At 39.7% G+C, this 18132-nt stretch overlaps 1 protein-coding gene across 2 annotated transcripts in view; it reads right to left on the reverse strand.

Annotated features, from left to right (window-relative positions):
- The window catches only part of si:dkey-82f1.1 (DENN domain-containing protein 2A), a 35442-nt gene extending 21539 nt beyond the window's left edge, over positions 1–13903 (reverse strand). For both annotated transcript variants that reach the window (XM_017485629.2, XM_053685779.1), the window contains exon 1: positions 13508–13903. The gene's annotated coding sequence lies outside the window, so the exon portion shown is untranslated. The remainder of the gene's footprint in view (positions 1–13507) is intronic.
- Positions 13904–18132: the final 4229 nt, after the last annotated feature.

Consider the following 18132-nt stretch of genomic DNA (forward strand, 5'->3'; position numbering starts at 1 on the left):
CTCCACTGCTTTATAGCCCCGACTGCTTCCAGCTAATTTAGAAATACGGAGTCTCTCTGAGTCTTTTCTTTGTCCTATTCTCTATTGTTAAATGTGACCCTGTAACACATGGCTATTTCCTCAGTGATGTGGAGAAAGATACAGCCATCTGCTTCAGGCAATAAAAAGTCCTATATGAAAAAAGTCCTGACTGACCTTTTACCTGTCCTGCTTCCTGACTCACAGTTCAGGAAAAGGATTGGTCTTGCCTAAACTTGTTCTGCTGTGCTGTTTAGCAAGCCTTTGGGTATACTTGGAGAAATGGTTTTCCTCAACGAAGACACAAAACGTTTGCTATTGACTTCTTATTTGCAGATTTTATTAAGCACTTGAGAGTGGCCAATGCTAACTAGGATGCTTTGGGTTATATGTATTTTTGCTAAGCGATGCAGACCTCTCAGTTAGCAACAGACACTGATTTCTGAGTCATTCTTGAAAGAAACCCTCTATATTACATCGCTGTTGATCCCAAAACATTTACTGATTAAATTGGTGAGCCTCCCATCAATTGTAAATTTGATGGTGCAGACAAGTTTACACAGGACGCATGCTGAAATGCCTACACTTTGTTCATCCGCATGCACCATTACACTTTAGCATTCAACCAGCCCCAAAGCCTATAAAGACAAGAGACACAAAAGCAGGCTGACAGTATAAGAGCACTACCAGGCTCTTTAAAAGTGATAGGCATCAGTTAGTGGGCTCTGTTGAGAGTTTGTGGATATTAGTTAGGGTCATAGAACGGCCATCAGCCCCCATCAGTTATATAACTAAGCGTTCACTTCAAACAACAGATCAGTATCAAGGCACTGTCACCAGGGGTTGGGTACACACAGCATTCGAGAAAGACAAGAGAAATAAAGAACCGCTGGAGGCTAATCAGTGTACGGGTAAACATCATCAACTGTTTGTGGGACTTTCCAAAAAAGTAAATAATTATACAAATATGTGTTGGTGAATGTGTTTCCTGTATGTTTACTGAGAAAAATATCATCCTCTGTATGTATTAGGTAAACAATAAACATTCCCCTCTGAAACTATTGGAATGGAAAGGCCAATTCAATTGTTTTTGCTGTAGACTGAAGACATTTGGGTTTGAGATCAAAAGATGAATATGAGAAGAGTTTGGAATTTCAACTTTTATTTTCTGGTTCCTGTTAGATTGATTGTTTAAACAATTAATAACGCTGAACATCTACTATTGGTTTTAGCCTTCAGTTTCACCTGTGAAGACTATCATTTGTTGTTAAAAAGGATAAGCCAACATGAAGAGCAGAGAGCTGTCTATGGGAGAAAAGCAAGCCATTTTGAAGCTGAGAAAAGAGAGGAAATCAATCAGAGGCATTGCACAAACATTGGGCACAGCCAATACAACACTTTGGAATGTCCTGATAAAGAAAGAAACAACTGGTGTACTGAACAACAGACACCGAATAGGTCGGCCAAGGAGAACAGCAGCAGTTGAAGACAGAAACTTTTTGAGAGCTATGGAGAAAACCCCAAAAACAACAGTCAGTGACATCACCAACAACCTCCACAGGACAGGGGTTAAGGTATCACAATACACCATTTGAAGAAGACTTCGAGAGCAGAAATATAGAGGCCATACCACAAGATGCAAAAACCACTCATCAGCAGGAAGAATCAGAAAGCCAGACTGGAATTCACAAAAAATACAGAGATGAGCCACAAAAGTTCTGGAACCAAGATTAACCTGTACCAAAGTGATGGAAAGGTCAAAGTGTGGAGAAAGAAAGGATCTGCTCATGATCCAAAACGTACAAGCTCATCTGTGAAGCATGGTGGAGGTAGTGTCATGGCTTGGGTTTGCATGGCTGCTTCTGGAACAGACTCACTAATCTTTATTGATGATGTAACTCGTCATGGTAGCAGCAGACTGAATTCAGAAGTTTACAGAAACATTACGTCTGCTAATTTACAGAGAAATGAATCCAATCTAATTGGGAGGAACTTCATCACGCAGCAAGACAATGATCCAAAACACACTACCAACTCAACAAAGGACTTTATCAGGGGGGGGAAAGTGGAAAGTTTTAAACTGGCCATGTCAATCCCCAGACCTTAACCCAGTTGAGCAGCATTTCACCTCTTGAAGAGGAGACTGAAGGGAGAAACTCTGAAACAAGCAGCAACTGAAAGAGGCTGCGGTAAAAGCCTGGAAAAACATCACAAAAGAAGAAAATGACCATTTTGTTGATGTCGATGAGTCACAGGTTTGATGCTGTTATTGCAAGCACGAAATATGCAGCCAAATATTAAGTGTTTTTAATTAACTGTAAGACTTCTCTGTTCCGATACTTTTACTCACATAAAAAGTGGGTGGTGTGATACAAAAGGTTCTGTGTTTTATGTTGTTTAACACGTCTAGAAGTAAATACCTGGAAACAAAAGCTGAAATCCTAAACTTTCATCACATGTCCATCTTTTGATGGATGGATATCCATCAAACCCAAATGTATTTGGTGTATAGCACAGACAAACAAACTGGCCTTGTCTTTCCAGTAGTTTCAGAGGGGACTGTATTTATTGTATGTTTGTCAAATTAACAGTCCTCATTTTTGCTTATTTATACATTTGTATTTATTTGAAAGCAAATTATCTTTGTAGTCCGGTTGAAATGCAGCATTTTAAAAAAAGAGGACTAAAACTGTTATGAAAACATGAACTTAATCAAAGTAGTTTAGCAGTGTGTGTGTGTGTGTGTGTGTGTGTGTGTGTGTGTGTGTGTGTGTGAGAGAGAGAGAGAGAGAGAGAATGGAGATGGCTGAGCAGCCATCTGTGTTTTATTTTAAATCCCAAATGCAAAGAAAACTCAGACAACTCCTTCTTTCTGACTTGCTTTTTGCTGTGGACAATAGAAGCCAAACCCTGGATAGTAGGAGTATTCTACGCACACACACACACAATCACAGGGCCAGGGGCCAGGTCAAAGTTGAGCTGTTTCCTTTTACAACCTCAGGACATCCATAAAAAGCCATTTTAGAGATACACACAAACCCAGATCAGGAGTCATAATTACTCTATAATCACACATATTATATATTATAATATAATAGGTATTTATATATATCACACATATTATAATCACACTTGCCATGGCCAGTTTGCAGAGAAATGATTGAACGCTGAAGCACTGTGAGTCACAAATTAGCCTGAAGTTTGCTGTTGTCACTGATTTCTTTTTTTCTCTCTCTCTCTCTCTCTCTCTCTCTCTCTCTCTCTCTCTCTCTCTCTCTCTCTCTCTCTCTCTCTCTCTCTCTCTCTCTCTCTCTCTCTCTCTCTCTCTCTCTCTCTCTCTCTCTCTCTCTCTCTCTCTCTCTCTCTCTCTCTCTCTCTCTCTCTCTCTCTCTCTCTCTCTCCGCTAACAGCTGCTTCTCATAAAGCCTGTCCACAGCGGCCAGCCCTGGAGGACCCACTAAATGCATGACATCATGCTCGCTGCACCTCTCCACAGCGAGAGAGAGAGAGAGAGGGAGGGAGAGTTTCCACATACCTAAAATATGCAACTTGACCATATCTATTTGGTAAAGTGATTGAAGTAAATAGCGCCCTTATACAGTAATTATATACCTACTAATGTAGCAGATCATTTGCAACCACATTACGGCGAAACCCGAGGATTCATTTCTCAGTCACAATGAACCACAGTGGAAGTATGAAAGGGCAAACTTCAAAATCATTTCGCTTTTGTCCTTGCGAAGAAGTCCGCAACCAAGTCTGAGCTGACTTGTGTATTTAGTCTTCCTTTTTTTCTCCTCAACTCATGGGGGAACTTTCTCTGCAATCAGTTTCATCCACCACAAAACAAGTAGCAAAGCTGCGATGGAAACACAGTGTGTAAAATAGTGTGGCGTGTGTGTCTGTTCTTCTGCACTGGTGGAGGCACTCAGTGGGGGACTAACTTTCACCCAGTGCCTCTGTGTTCACTGAAGGCACATTCCACCAATTTCTAACGGATTGAGAGAGAGATTGAGCGAGAGAGAGAGAGAGAGAGACTTGCTGAAAAAACAATAAAAACCCTCATAGAATTTGTAATGGTTTTAATGGTTATAATGGGAATTGTATGGGTTTTAATATAAACTGTAATGGTCCCTCTGGGTCTCTACTGGTAATTTGTTGCCTTCTATTGGTGGCACACCAATCATGGTAATGCTTTTAATGGTTCGCTGATGGTTTATAATGGTATTGGTTTTCAGTGATGGTTTCTAATCTTTTTTTTTCCATCAGGGAGAGAGAAATGTTTGAGGATTTGTGAGTGAGTCATCATATGATGAATATCTACAGCATGTTGTTTTTGTGTGTTTTTGCATAATTCTATACCCAATTTTTGCTTCATGACTTTATGCATGTCTTATATACTATACGCTTGTTATTGTTGATTTCTGATGATATGATCATCAGAATGACATCATCATATGATATGATATGATGCTAAAGCTGTCTTGTTAAACACTCACTTTAGTAAATGATTGTAAACATTCATATCCTACAATTGTGTGTGCTCAAAAACACAAAACACCAATACACAAATATACGCGGGCAGACCCCCTGTACTGCTATTGTTAGGAAAGGATACATATCAGACAGGAACACGACAGGATACTGCAAACAATTAATGTATGGGTCTACGTGTGTTATTTATCAGTCTATAATTTATAAAGTGCTTTGCTCAGCTGAATTGTTAATAGAGCCACAAATAAATGTTGACTGCATACATTATATAACAAAAAAAAAAAAAAAACTGTGTGTGGCTGTTTTGTTGTTTTTTAAAAAAAAATGAAAGTGGCTTGTGTTTACTTGCAGATACAATCATAATTTTGGCATCTGAACCAAACCATCTAACTAAATGGTCTGCACTTATAACTAACCATTTAATTAATGCTGTATGGCATTATGTAATGGCAGCATGGCATCATATAAAGATAGATAGACAGATAGTCTCAGGAAGAGAGTAAACAAGAAAGACAGGATGGGAGATCCTGGCTTCTATCCTGCCTTCACTACACACCCACTCGTGCTTGTCCTAAGTTGAGTGAAAAGGCATTCTGTACCAATTCCCAGTAGACCAACAGGTCAAAGAAGTGGAAGAAGTCCTTAGAGAATGTCCCAGTCTCATTCCAACTGTCTGTCACTGAAGAACAATGGACTGTCCTATTGTGCAGTAAAGTCTCATCAAGGACAAATCAGTCATTTTTTTCTACCCTCACGATTCTATTGTGTCCAACATATTAAGTGATGAATGGTTGGGGAAAGGTATGGACCTTTCTACAAACCCAAAGTGTTTCTCTTTGTGTAGCTGGGATGAACACTGGTCAAAAATGAAGGCTCTTTCTCCAAAAAGAACAACAACAAAAAAAACGTTTTCTTGTCTACTTACTTTTAAATGTGGGAGTCGTTCTGCCCTACTGAGCCAGAGAATCCACTGAAATAATTAAATATTTTCACAGACCGTATATCTGTACTGTGCTGCACCATCTTATCAGTTTTGCATCATTTGACTGAATCTGAGCAGAAAGCATAGCTCGATATGCTTCAGAATCCATCCTTCTACTTCTATCAGCAGTCACATCAGTAAACACCAGTGACCCAGTTCCACTGGCAGCTATACATACCCATGCCATAACACTTCCTCCACCATGTTTGACAGATGACGTGGTATGCTTTGGATCATGAGCCCTTCCTTTCCTTCTCTATGTTCTTCTCTTCCCATCATTCTGGTACAAGTTCATCTTGCATCAGTACTGGTCAGGCTTTTTTTTAGAGGTCTGTATTTACATTCATGAAGGCGTCTCTTGATTGTAGACTTTGACAATAATACGCCTACCTAATAATAAGTGTTCTCGACTTGGCTAGATGTCCACTTTGACCATCTTCCTTGTCCTTCCAGGACTTTCAGTGTTTCTGAGCTCGCCAGTGCATACATTCTTTTTAAGAATGTACCAAACTGGTGATTTGGCCACACCTAAAATTTCTGCTCTCTCTCTGATAGGTCAGTTTTGTTTTTTCAGCCTAGTGATGGCCTCCTTCACTTGCATCGACACCTCTTTGGACCGCATATTGAGAGTTCCCATGAACAGCTACCTAATGCAAATTCAAGGCTTGGATTTCAGTCAACTCTAGACCTTTTATCTCCTTAATCGGTGATGAAATAATGAGGAAACAAGCCACACCTGGCCATGAAGCTGCTTTTCAGTCCATTGTCCAATTACTTTTGAGCCTGTGAAAATGGAGGGACTATGGAAAAAATGGCTGTAATTCCTAAAGAGTTAAAGCAATATTTTTTGTCAAACCCCTTGAATTAAAGCTGAAAGTCTACACTGCAATCACATCTTGATTACTTCGTTTGTAAATTCATTGTGGTGGTGAACAGATAAAATTACAAAAATGGTGTCGCTGTCCAAATACTTATGGACCTGACTGTTATTGAACGTGTTGGAAACTAAACGTGTGAATTATTTCAGCTAGTGGGGGTTAGAGAGAAAAAAAATAAATTATTGACCAAATCAACAGCCAGCAAGTCTGCAGACAGCTTAGAGTTCATTTTACTTTCCAGTTTGGCCTAAGGCAAGCATATTTTTTGTAAAATGCACTTAAATGCTCGCTCAAATATACAGTGCATCCGGAAAGTATTCACAGCGCTTCACTTTTTCCACATTTTGTTATGTTACAGCCTTATTCCAAATTGGATTAAATTCATTATTTCCCTCAAAATTCTACAAACAATACCCCATAATGACACCATGAAAGAAGTTTGTTTGAAATCTTTGCAAATTTATTAAAAATAAAAAAACAAAAAAGCACATGTACATAAGTATTCACAGCCTTTGCCGTGACACTCAAAATTGAGCTCAGGTGCATCCTGTTTCCACTGATCATCCTTGAGATGTTTCTACAACTTGATTGGAGTCCACCCATTGATGAACCTTCCAACAGGACAACAACCCAAAGCACACAGCCAAGGTAACAAAGGAGTGGCTACAGGAAAACTCTGAATGTCCTTGAGTGGCCCAGCCAGAGCCCAGACTTGAACCCGATTGAACATCTCTGGAGAGATCTGAAAATGGCTGTGCACTGACGCTCCCCATCCAACCTGATGGAGCTTGAGAGGTTCTGCAAGGAAGAATGGGAGAAACTGCCCAAAAATAGTTGTGCCAAGCCTGTAGCATCATACTCAGAAAGACTTGAGGCTGTAATTGGTGCCAAAAGTGCTTCAACAAAGTATTGAGCAAAGGCTGTGAATACTTATGTACGTGTGCTTTTTTTGGGGTTTTTTTATTTGTAATAAATTTGCAAAGATTTCAAACAAACTTCTTTCACATTGTCATTATGGGGTATTGTTTTGTAGAATTTTGAGGAAAATAATGAATTTAATCCATTTTGGAATAAAGCTGTAACATAACAAAATGTGGAAAAAGTGAAGCGCTGTGAATACTTTCTGGATGCACTGTATGTTCCCCCAGAGAAAATAACTCAGAAATCACAGAAATGTCTACAGTACTGCTAACTGATAGATGCACATTGAGTAAGCAGTCACCCTGTATACTTTTCATCTGTTTACCCATTGGATCTTTTTTTTATTTTTTTATTTATTTTAGGTAAAACTACATATAGGTCACTTTGTACATGTAGGTACCCAATTACTGACTACAGTCCACGTGTTCCACACATACTCACCCTGTCCATCAGGACACTGAGCAGATATTTAGGTGGTGGATCATTGTCAGTGTGTGTTGTTGTATGAGTGTATCAAGCACTGCTAGATGTGTACACTTATTGGCTACTTTAGACACATCTACCTTGAAGGTAGATTATCAGACACATCTGCCTTGAAGGTAGATGTGTCTGATAAAGTAGTCAATAAGTGTACACAGTGTAGGCATACCTAGGTATACTATTTGAGACTTGTCTTGTTTCATTTGTTCTCAACCTCTTCGTCATTGTCAGTTTTTGACCACAGAATTGCTGTTTGCTGGATATTTTTGGTTGGTGGACTGTTCTCAACCCCATCATTTACACTGAGGTTACCCTACAACACTACTTCCCTCATACCAGTGCAACACACACTACCTTGTCCCTACCATGCCACTGTCGTCACTGTGCTTCATTACCATCTAATCCTGGTCAGGGTCACAGTCTATCCCGGGAAAATGGACATGAGGCTGGACAATCAGCCTAAATGGGACACCAGTCCATTGCAGGGTACTGTACACAGACACACAGACACACACACACACACACACAGACACACACACACACACACACACACACACACACACACACACACACACACACACACACACACACACACACACACACACTCTTTTACACCTATGGGCAATTTAGCGTAGTAAATCTGCCTACCTGCATGCATGTTTTTGGAAGGTGGGAGGAAACCAGAGAGCAGAAAGAAACCCACATGGACATAAAGAAAACATTCAAAATTCCACACAGAACAAGCTCAGGATTGAAGCAATGACCTTGGAGCTGCATCACTGTGCCACCCTGCTGAGAATGATCCAACACCCTAATAATGTATCGTCAATGGTGGTCCATTGCGTTGATGTACAAGTAGAAAGGGATTGACAAGCAACAGATGTACTACAGTGAGTATCGGTCAGTCAATATAACACTTTTTTTTTTTTGCACGTTGGCAGGTGCCATTCTTCTTATATACATATAATAAAAAGATAATCCATTCATCCACTCATCCATTTTCTGTACTGCTTATAATACACAGGGGTCAAAGGGGAACATGAAGCCTACCCCAGGGAACTTGGGGCACAAGGTGGGGGGACCCTGGATGGGGTAGATAATCCATCCGTTTTGCATACCGCTTATCCTACGCAGGGTCATGGAGGAAGCTGGTGCCTATCCCAGGGAACTCGGGGAACACCCTGGATGGGGTGCCAACCCATTGCAGGGCACAGTCGCACACATGTTCACACACTATTTCACACATTACGGACAAATCGGAAACGGCAATCGGTGCGTGTCTTAGGATTGGGGAGGAAACCGGAGAACCTGGAGGAAAACCCCGAAGCATGGGGAGAACATGAAAATGCCACACACACAGGGCAGGGGCAGGATGAAGAGGCAAACATTGTAACTGCTAAGCCACCAATGCCCCCTAATAGTTGGGAAAGCATGCATAGACAATATAATTGAATTCAAACTCAAACAAAATTTACTGAAGTAAAAGCTGATCTAAGACCAAATTTGAGACATTTCCCATATGATACTATGATGAGTTTACAAGTTTTAGATTAGTTCTGAAATCAATCACGCCCTGCCCGAGCACATAACTGGGATAACTAGGATATACCCTTCTGCTCAATATTATTGTGGTATATCATGAAATTTCTTTCCCTTTTCCCTGTGTCTTCTTGCCGCTTTTCTCTGTGTGCTGACTCTGTGCCAGGTCTCCAGTTACCCTTCCTGTTTTCCCTCACGCTTCTGCGGTTCCGCCTGACCATTCCCACTGGCATTCCTGCTCCCAGCCCTGCACTCAAAGCACAGACAGATTCCAATAATTCCCTGCAGTATTCCCAGAGGAGTGCAGCGTGGCGAGAGCTTGGGAAAGTGCTCTTCCGGAGTCAAGGATCCACCAAGCAACAGACAGTTTTGGTCTCTGTAAACCCCCACCCCCATTCTCAAAATCAACATTTCCAGAGTGAATGAAACCCAGGCAGCCAGAGTGATAAAAAGTGATTCTAAGCAAAACACCGAGCTAGGCAGATGTTTAATAGTCTAAACTATTTTTTTTGCCCATTATAAGCAATAAAAGAAGTGCATCAAATCTATTTAATAAGTCTTTTAAAAGCATATGGCTCCATTTTTCTTGTCAAACATGGGCATAGGCTCTGCATACCTCGTGATGATCTTCAACATTTTCCAAGAACTGAACCATCAGCAGAAATCCTCCAACCTACTGCAATTACACAGCTCTGGCATGTAGCACGTCTTATACAGTATGCTATTCAATCTAAATAACTGTCACAATATTGATTTAATCCATCATCCATATTGCATTGAGACCACACAAACAACTGCAAACAAGCTTTACAGATTAGTTTACATAACGAGTCACTGTAGCCGTCCTCCAAAATTAGAGCCACGTCTTGCACAGCAAGCCAAAATCCAAGACTGTGGTGGAAAATTTTAGGCTCCACTACATCAAGATAATGGATGAAGGTGCTGTTGTCTATGTTACACATGCTAGAGAGGATCTCCTCACTTTAGTCCTCCCAAAATAGGGTTATGGAAGTGAAGTCTTTGACCATGGGATAGTTCATGGACCCCATGATTTGAACTCTGTAGCCCAAACTATGAAAACATTCTGATATTGTTCTTATACTGGCTGTTTCCCAAGAAAAGAATAAATGTATTTGTTTATCAGTATGAGAAGTTATAAATGACACCAGTCACAAACACAAATCTGCCATCAGGATGGATATCTTTCTATCTATATGCTTTGTTTCAAGATGTATGAAAGTTTGGTACAATACTGTCACCACTGACCTGGTCGAAATACATTTTGTCCAATTGGTTTATTCTATGTTTTGTTGCATCTATTGTCACCCACACAAACGTAGACATCACTGTGACGTCCCTAAATTTCCACTTGAGGCTCAATAAACTGATTTAAATGATTCAAAAGTACAATGAACTGTTAAAGCGAATACTGTGCCAATCACACCATATTTGGAGTGGAGATTTACATCCAGTATTTCTCACTATAGAAAACAAACTACATCTACTGCCACTTCCTCTCCCCCCTCTTTCCCACCCTGGGTTTAAAAAAAAAAAAAAAAAAGAACAGCTCTACAAAGTGCACTGAACCTTGACAGGGCCCATGTCAGAGCAACAGCTTGCAAGCACGGCTCCAGTGGCAGCAGGGGGTGGGAGAGAGAGCGAGGATGAAGGAGGAAGGGAATGGAAACAGTGTGTGTGTGTGTCTGTGTGTGTGTGTGAAGGAAGGGGGCGGGCAGTGACCACAGCATCTGTGCTCCGTTCCCAACCACTGCAGCACAAAAGGCAGAGAGCTTGTGGAATCCTGAGCAGCCAGAATTCCCTCACCAGCACAGAGCATTCTGTAAGTGCTGCCACGGAGACGGCCGAGCCGTGAAAGAGACTCAGAGTCTGAAATTGCTTTAATATAAAAGACTCCCTGGTGGATTACTGTAGCAGTACGGTTTCAGTGCATTGCAGTCCTATGACTGAGCATCTGACAAAATGCATGATCTGTATTTATACATACAATCAGCACAATTAAGGCCAGATGTCAGTTCATACAGGTTTGATGAATGTCTAGCATTAATCTAGAGTGATAAAGACATTCATGGACACATATCATGGCTTGTGCACACACACACACACACGCACATATTCCCTATTGGAGTGTATGTGATTTTGTGAGTAATAAGTGATTCCATGTAAAAAAATAAAAATACATTTAAAACAAACAAACAAACAAACAAACAACTAGTGTGTTAGGTGTGAAGAGCAGTTCAACATGGTTTGTCCTGAAATTGCACAAACATTCATGTGTAACTCAAATAACTAAATTAATTACGTGAATAATATATAATAAATAAAGCCATATGTCTTCATGTAAAAATATATGAATCGTGTAGGGAAGTTGCATGTTAAAATAAATGAATCACATGAGTCATCTAAATAAATGAGTCTTGTGGTGGTGGGGAAATCACATGTACTTATAGATGAATCAAGTGTGGGGGGGAAATCATATGGAGAAATGAATCGTGTGTAAAAAAAAAAAAAAAAGTAAATAAAAAATGCACATACTAAATAAATGAATCATGTGAAAGAATCTGTTGTGCAAATAAATGAATCGTGGAAAAACACATTCACTGAGTCGTGTGAAAACAAATGAATCGTGAGAAAAATTCACATCGAAACAAATGAAACAAATAAAACCTAATGTGAAAAATGAATTCAATGAAAAACATCACATGAAAACGAGTGAATTACTTATAAAGCAACACGTGACTCATAAGTGAATCATGCAATTCATTTGAAAAATTGTTTTCAAACCAAGCTTCTCACTAAACAAGTTTAAATATAAGATATAATGGTTTAAATAAAAATGCACTGGGTAATGGAATACACTGTAATTATGCTCAGATCAGACAAACATCCCATAAACATATCGAGTAGAAGGGTTGTTGCTTCATCTTTTCTTTCTAAAGCAATCCTCCAGTTAAGAGGAGATCAGTGTAAACAGCTCTTACTATCAAACAGCCTGCAATCACATAACAGACACAAAGGCAACCAGGCTCCTCTCCAAATTCACTTCACACACACTATTTTCCTGCTATGCACAACTCATACTGCTGTCTCAAATCCTCTTCTTTCTTTTGTTTTGTTTTTTGCCTGGAAACATTCTCTACCACTTGGAGATCTGAAGTGCAATAAACCGTGTCACTGGACAATAATTACATGCTTGGTAGCTGAAGCCTGTAACATGCTGAAGAGGTGGGTTTGCTAAATAAGAGTTGAAAACTTGAACTCATGAATCCAAACCACAGTATGGATATGAGTCAGTGGCTGCGTGACAGCCCTGAGAGTCATCCGGAAAAGCTCAGAAATTCAATTAGGCTTTATTCTTCTTAGAAGTCATTTTCGAAGAAGCATGTGGCTTCGAGTCTGTGCAGCATTACAGTTTAACTGTTAAGTGAATAGCAAACAACACGGCTTGGCAATACGATATGCATATTATATTATATTATATTATATTATATTATATTATTAACTGAAATATTCCCTCATAATGAACTTCCTTTACATTTTTAATCGTAAGAAAGGTTCTTTCTCTTGGAAACGAGGCATACTGTGTATCATGAAGTATTAGAATATGATATTGTCCATCCCTAGTGTATGGTCACAAAGGTAAACATGACCGTTTTTTGTTAATTGACTTGATTTTGAGAGTGAGTAACATATGATCTTAAACAGTCAGGTAGATTTAGTCCTGCTTGATGGAAGGGCTTGATCTGTGCTCCAGCTGCTCTGTTTACCACCTCTCCTTTCACTCTATCTCTTTCAGTGGAGCAGTGAAGAGAGACCATTGTTCTGTGGGTTCAAAATGACTCGCCTCACTTATCCAATTACCCACTTCTCTATCTGCGCTGTCTCTCCTTGCCTGCACTGGAATGCACCTATTTAACGCACACCTCTCCCCTAGCTAGTGCAAACCACCTCTCACTGAACCCTGTCTGCACTCAGAGTCTGAATGGAAAAGAAGTTCATTAGAAGTGACTAAACGTCCTCAGAGTAACACAACACATTCTCTTTATGTTTCATTCGGAGAACATTTATTAATGGTATATGCTTTCTATCAAGCACACAGATGGGTGTGCGCGCGCACACACACACACACACACACACACACACACACACACACACACACACACACACACAGCTGTACCTGGCTTGGTTGGTTGAGCCCTGCAGAAGCGCTCTTGTAGTGGTCTTTCATTTTGTGAAACCTGACACTACGGAGTACAGCAACATCCACTCAATGATCTCTCTTGGAGCAGCCAGTCCTGCTTCTTCTTCTTCTTCTTCTTCTTCTTCTGTTTTTTTCTTTCACCCCTTCCAAACACTCTTTCCTTGATCTGTCTCTGTTCCTCTGATCACCCCCAAGCCTTTTTTCCCCCACAAAACATGCAATGAGAAGGAAACTAGAATCAGACTGAAAGTCTGAAAACTATCTCCAGCAACTTCAGCCCAGGCAACCTTATCTCTCCCTCCTGCTTCCCTCTGCACTCTTGCCTTCTACTCTGTTTCTCTCTCTTTCTCTCACATGCTCTTTCTCTGCACTTTTCCCACCCCTCCCTCCTCTCTCACCAAGACCCCCCTCCCACTCTTGTCCCTCTCTCTCTCTCTCTCTCTCCTTCTCTCCCTCCTCCCCTTTACCATCATCCCTCCACCCCCTACTGCTGAACTAATCTACAGCTGGCTGAGTGATTGGAGGTCTGGTTGTCTTGGTGATCAAGTGTCCTGTTTTAGCCACAGAAGAAAGCAAATCTGAACGCTTAAATAAAGGACACAGAAAATAAAACAAGCATTTGACACTTGTATTCCCGATTAGTAGTATATGTATACACAAGTTAGGCACGTGACATTATTCCAATATGGCTGTAGGCTGTACTCTGATGATAAAATCAGAAATCAAATAACTATATATATATATATATATATATATATATATATATATATATATATATATATATATATATATATATATATATATATAAAACCCCATATATACAGTTATACCATTAATATTTTACCATACCAGATTTGATTGTTTTGTCAGAGAAATACATTTCCAGGTGCTGCGCCTCTTAAAATATGCTATGAAGACAGTACCATAAAAACAATGCTAAATGAAATCATTCTGAGGTCTAATTTAAAAGATGAACGATGTATCAGTTTCCTTAACACAACAGAGTACTTCTACTGGAGATTTATATCTTATATTTAATGTCATCATTTTTTTTTTTTAACTGTGTGATCTTGCCATGATATTTCTTATTATTCCTACACTCTTCCAAAATGGGTTCCCCAAGTCCTCTGTGAATAATTGTAGGTTCTTTGCATCCTAACATGATTCGACCCTCTTTCTCCTTATTTAAAATGTATTAATTTTTGCCAATTTTTCCTTTCCAATATGGGTCACCTGCTAGTTTCCACCCTAACATAAAACAGATACTGACCAGAAAGGGATGAAAGCTAGTGTGGTCTTCCAGATTGTTATGAACTGCTGCTGACGCTGCAGTACACTTGGAAAAAGCACATTCTACACTCTCTACACATTCTTCAAACATGATCTCACAAAAGCCCATGATCGGTTAGTGTCGCTGTGATCCGACATGGTAGAGAGTGTATAGTCATGCCCAATTTGGCTCACTTGACTCCTGGCTACAGAACATTGTGACATTGTAGGGATTTGAGCTTTCAATCTCCCAACAATAACGCATACACTTTTCATTTACACCACACCAGAGCCCCTACATATAATCTTTAAGGGTTCCCCCAGACACACAACTGAAAAACCCTTTAAGTTTTGGATTTGCCTTCCAGTGTAGTTGGAAAAAGTCAAGTACAAAATCTACGATCATTGTTTTTCACCATGCTGTAATGCAGAATGAGACAGAGCCGTCTCACTGTTCTGTTCAGCTGTAATTCCATGACGTAATCCACAGGCACCACTGCTGGACATGAGGAGAGAAGGTAGAAGGTCAGATATGACTCCTAGCTAGCATTCAAGAAAGTAGGAGATAGGAGAAGTGGCGAATCACATTTCACACAGATATTGGCAATTTTCAGTGCAGAAATGTGCATACATTTTCTTTTTTCCTTATTAAACCATTCCTTGTTTCTATTCTATTTTACCTTTCTTTAAAAAAAAAACTGTTCATACAGTAACAAGATGACCCTCAAGTATATTAACCTCTCAATGACAGCTGAACATCAGATCAGTAAAGTGATACTGTCACGAATGGAGTCAGTAGCGGTGGATACAAGTACAGATTTATTAAAGCGCAAAACAAACAACAAAACACAAAGAGCAATGGATACTAAGCAAAAAAAACATTGACTAAGAGCTATGCTGTGGTGCACACACGACACGACATGGACAAGACAACAACAAAAGTTTGACACTGAGGTGTTGAACCACTAGGACATAAATAGAAGTGCTGATGAGGGTGAGACGAGGCATAGGTGACCATGATTAGGACATGCTTGGGCTGCTGGGAAGTATAGTTCAGAGCCCTATGGGCGCTACCATGGCAGTTACACCTTTATTTTTTCATACTGTGGGTTTCTGGGAACTGTGCAATGTCACTGAATGGAGATGGAGGCAGATGCAAGTGCAGATCATTTATGTAAAGTGCAAACAAAGCAATCAAAACCATGAAAACAGCACCATAAACATGAACTGTGGATACGAGGCCAGAGATATAAAGATTATAAGTGATACTGTGGCACGCACACACGACAACAAACACCTACAACTACAACAAAAGCCTGACAGTGAGACAATGAAAACTAGAGCTTAAATAGTGGTGCAAACAAGGCATAAAGAGACAGAGGTACAAGTGATTAGTGAGGCATGTGACTTGGTCATGTGATGTGTTGGGGCTGATGGGTAGTGTAGTTCTTTGCCCTTTTTGGCACTACCATGTCATTCAAAAAGAAACCTACCAATCATAGGTGGTTCTAGAGGGTGGGCCAAGTTTGAATGAAATCCTCTTTTGTATGTTCAGTTTAAGAGCAATTAAACAGGAAGACACAGGTTCATGCAAACTAGTTTGGAATCTAAGGTTAACTGCTTAAGTGTCAGCGCTATGGATGCTCTGGAGCACGAGTACCCAAATATTTTCCAATAAAAATACTATACTATACTATACTATACTATACTATACTATACTATACTTAGGCCCATTTAAACATATTCAACAAAAACATATAGACCAAACGTATACACTAAATGGACTACCTGATGTTGGCATTGGAGGATAATATCAGTGGTATTACATGTTGTCTATTTCAGTCTTTTATTCCAAGTAGCTGGAGATTTAAAGACTATACTTCAAAAAGCATAGTTATGAAGTTATACATTTGTATGCCCTTAATATTAACAAGTAACCTACCTAGTTGGGGACCTAACTTTATGACTCAGACATCAATAACTGATTTTGGTGGTTCTTACTATAAAACATGTCTTCGTTTACTGGTGTAATCAGCACAAACAACCTGCATGAGCTGCAATTTATCTGTTGAGGTTCTCTTGGCTGTGAGACACAGTGAAGTCATGTTCTTGTGTGTGGATCATCCATGAAAGCTTTTGTTGTGTGTCTGAGTCTAGATCAAAAGTTTTGCTACCCTTGCTGTCATAGATAAGCAATGGATTTTCCTTGGGAAAATTATTGCTTACTGTAAACCTGTCATCATTTTTTTTTTTTTTTTGTATGAAGTACCAGCACAAACTCTTTGTGGAGTTCCAAACACTCTGCAATATTATAATCCAGCATTAACTAGGGTTGACTGGATTTCATCCACTTGAGGAACTTTTCAGAAAGGTACCAGTATGCGGCATCAATATGTTCATCTCTGAGCCAGAAGGCTTTATTGAGTATCAAGTACTTAAGAATTAAAAACAATAGAAACCACTTTTCCACTACAAATACCATCACAAACCAACAGCTGTTAACCATTAAAACCATCACCAAATGGTTTCCGTTATGTAGCAGGACATGTAGGTTCTTAATGGTATCTACTAGACATAACATGTCACCAATAAATGGTCTGCACTTATATAGCACTTTTTTAACCTTAGTGGTTCTACAAAGCGTTTTACACTGTTTCCCCATTCACACACTCACACGCCAAAAGTAGCAGAGCTGCCATGCAAGGTGCTAGCTTGCCATCGGGAGCAACTTGGCATCTTGCCCAAGGACACTTCGGCATATGGAGTCATGTGGGCCAGGAATCAAACCTCCAACCCTATGAATAGTGGAAAACCCGCTCTACCACCTGAGCCACAGCCACCCAACAGAAGGCAACAAATTACCAGTAGAGACCTACCGGAACAATTACAGTTTCCATTAAGACCAATACAATTCCCATTATAACCATTAAACCCATTACAAATTCTATGAGGGTTTCTATTGTTTGTTGTTGTTGTTGTTTGTTTATTTTAAGCAGGGTTGACACTTGCAGTACTATTCGGTATCCAGGAGAGTAGCTTGTCCACTCTGGTCCCACATGTGGTGCATTTTATTGTTGTTTTTGTCCATGACCTTTTGCATAATACATACATGTATATGTGGTTATGTATTTCTGTATACAGTCATCAAGTTGCATTTTAGTACTGAGCACATGTAGTAGTCATTTAAAAAATGTTGAGACATTTCGGTTAAGAAAAACGGCAACTATTACAATATCATTATACACTTTAAAGACATTTGGCAATATGAGTAACTAAATCTGTAATACCTCCTCAAAACCACAACCAAACGTAAACGTTTCAATCGGAAAGTT

The sequence above is a fragment of the Ictalurus punctatus genome, chromosome 14 (assembly GCF_001660625.3).
Source record: "Ictalurus punctatus breed USDA103 chromosome 14, Coco_2.0, whole genome shotgun sequence".
NCBI classification, from domain to species: Eukaryota; Metazoa; Chordata; class Actinopteri; order Siluriformes; family Ictaluridae; genus Ictalurus; species Ictalurus punctatus.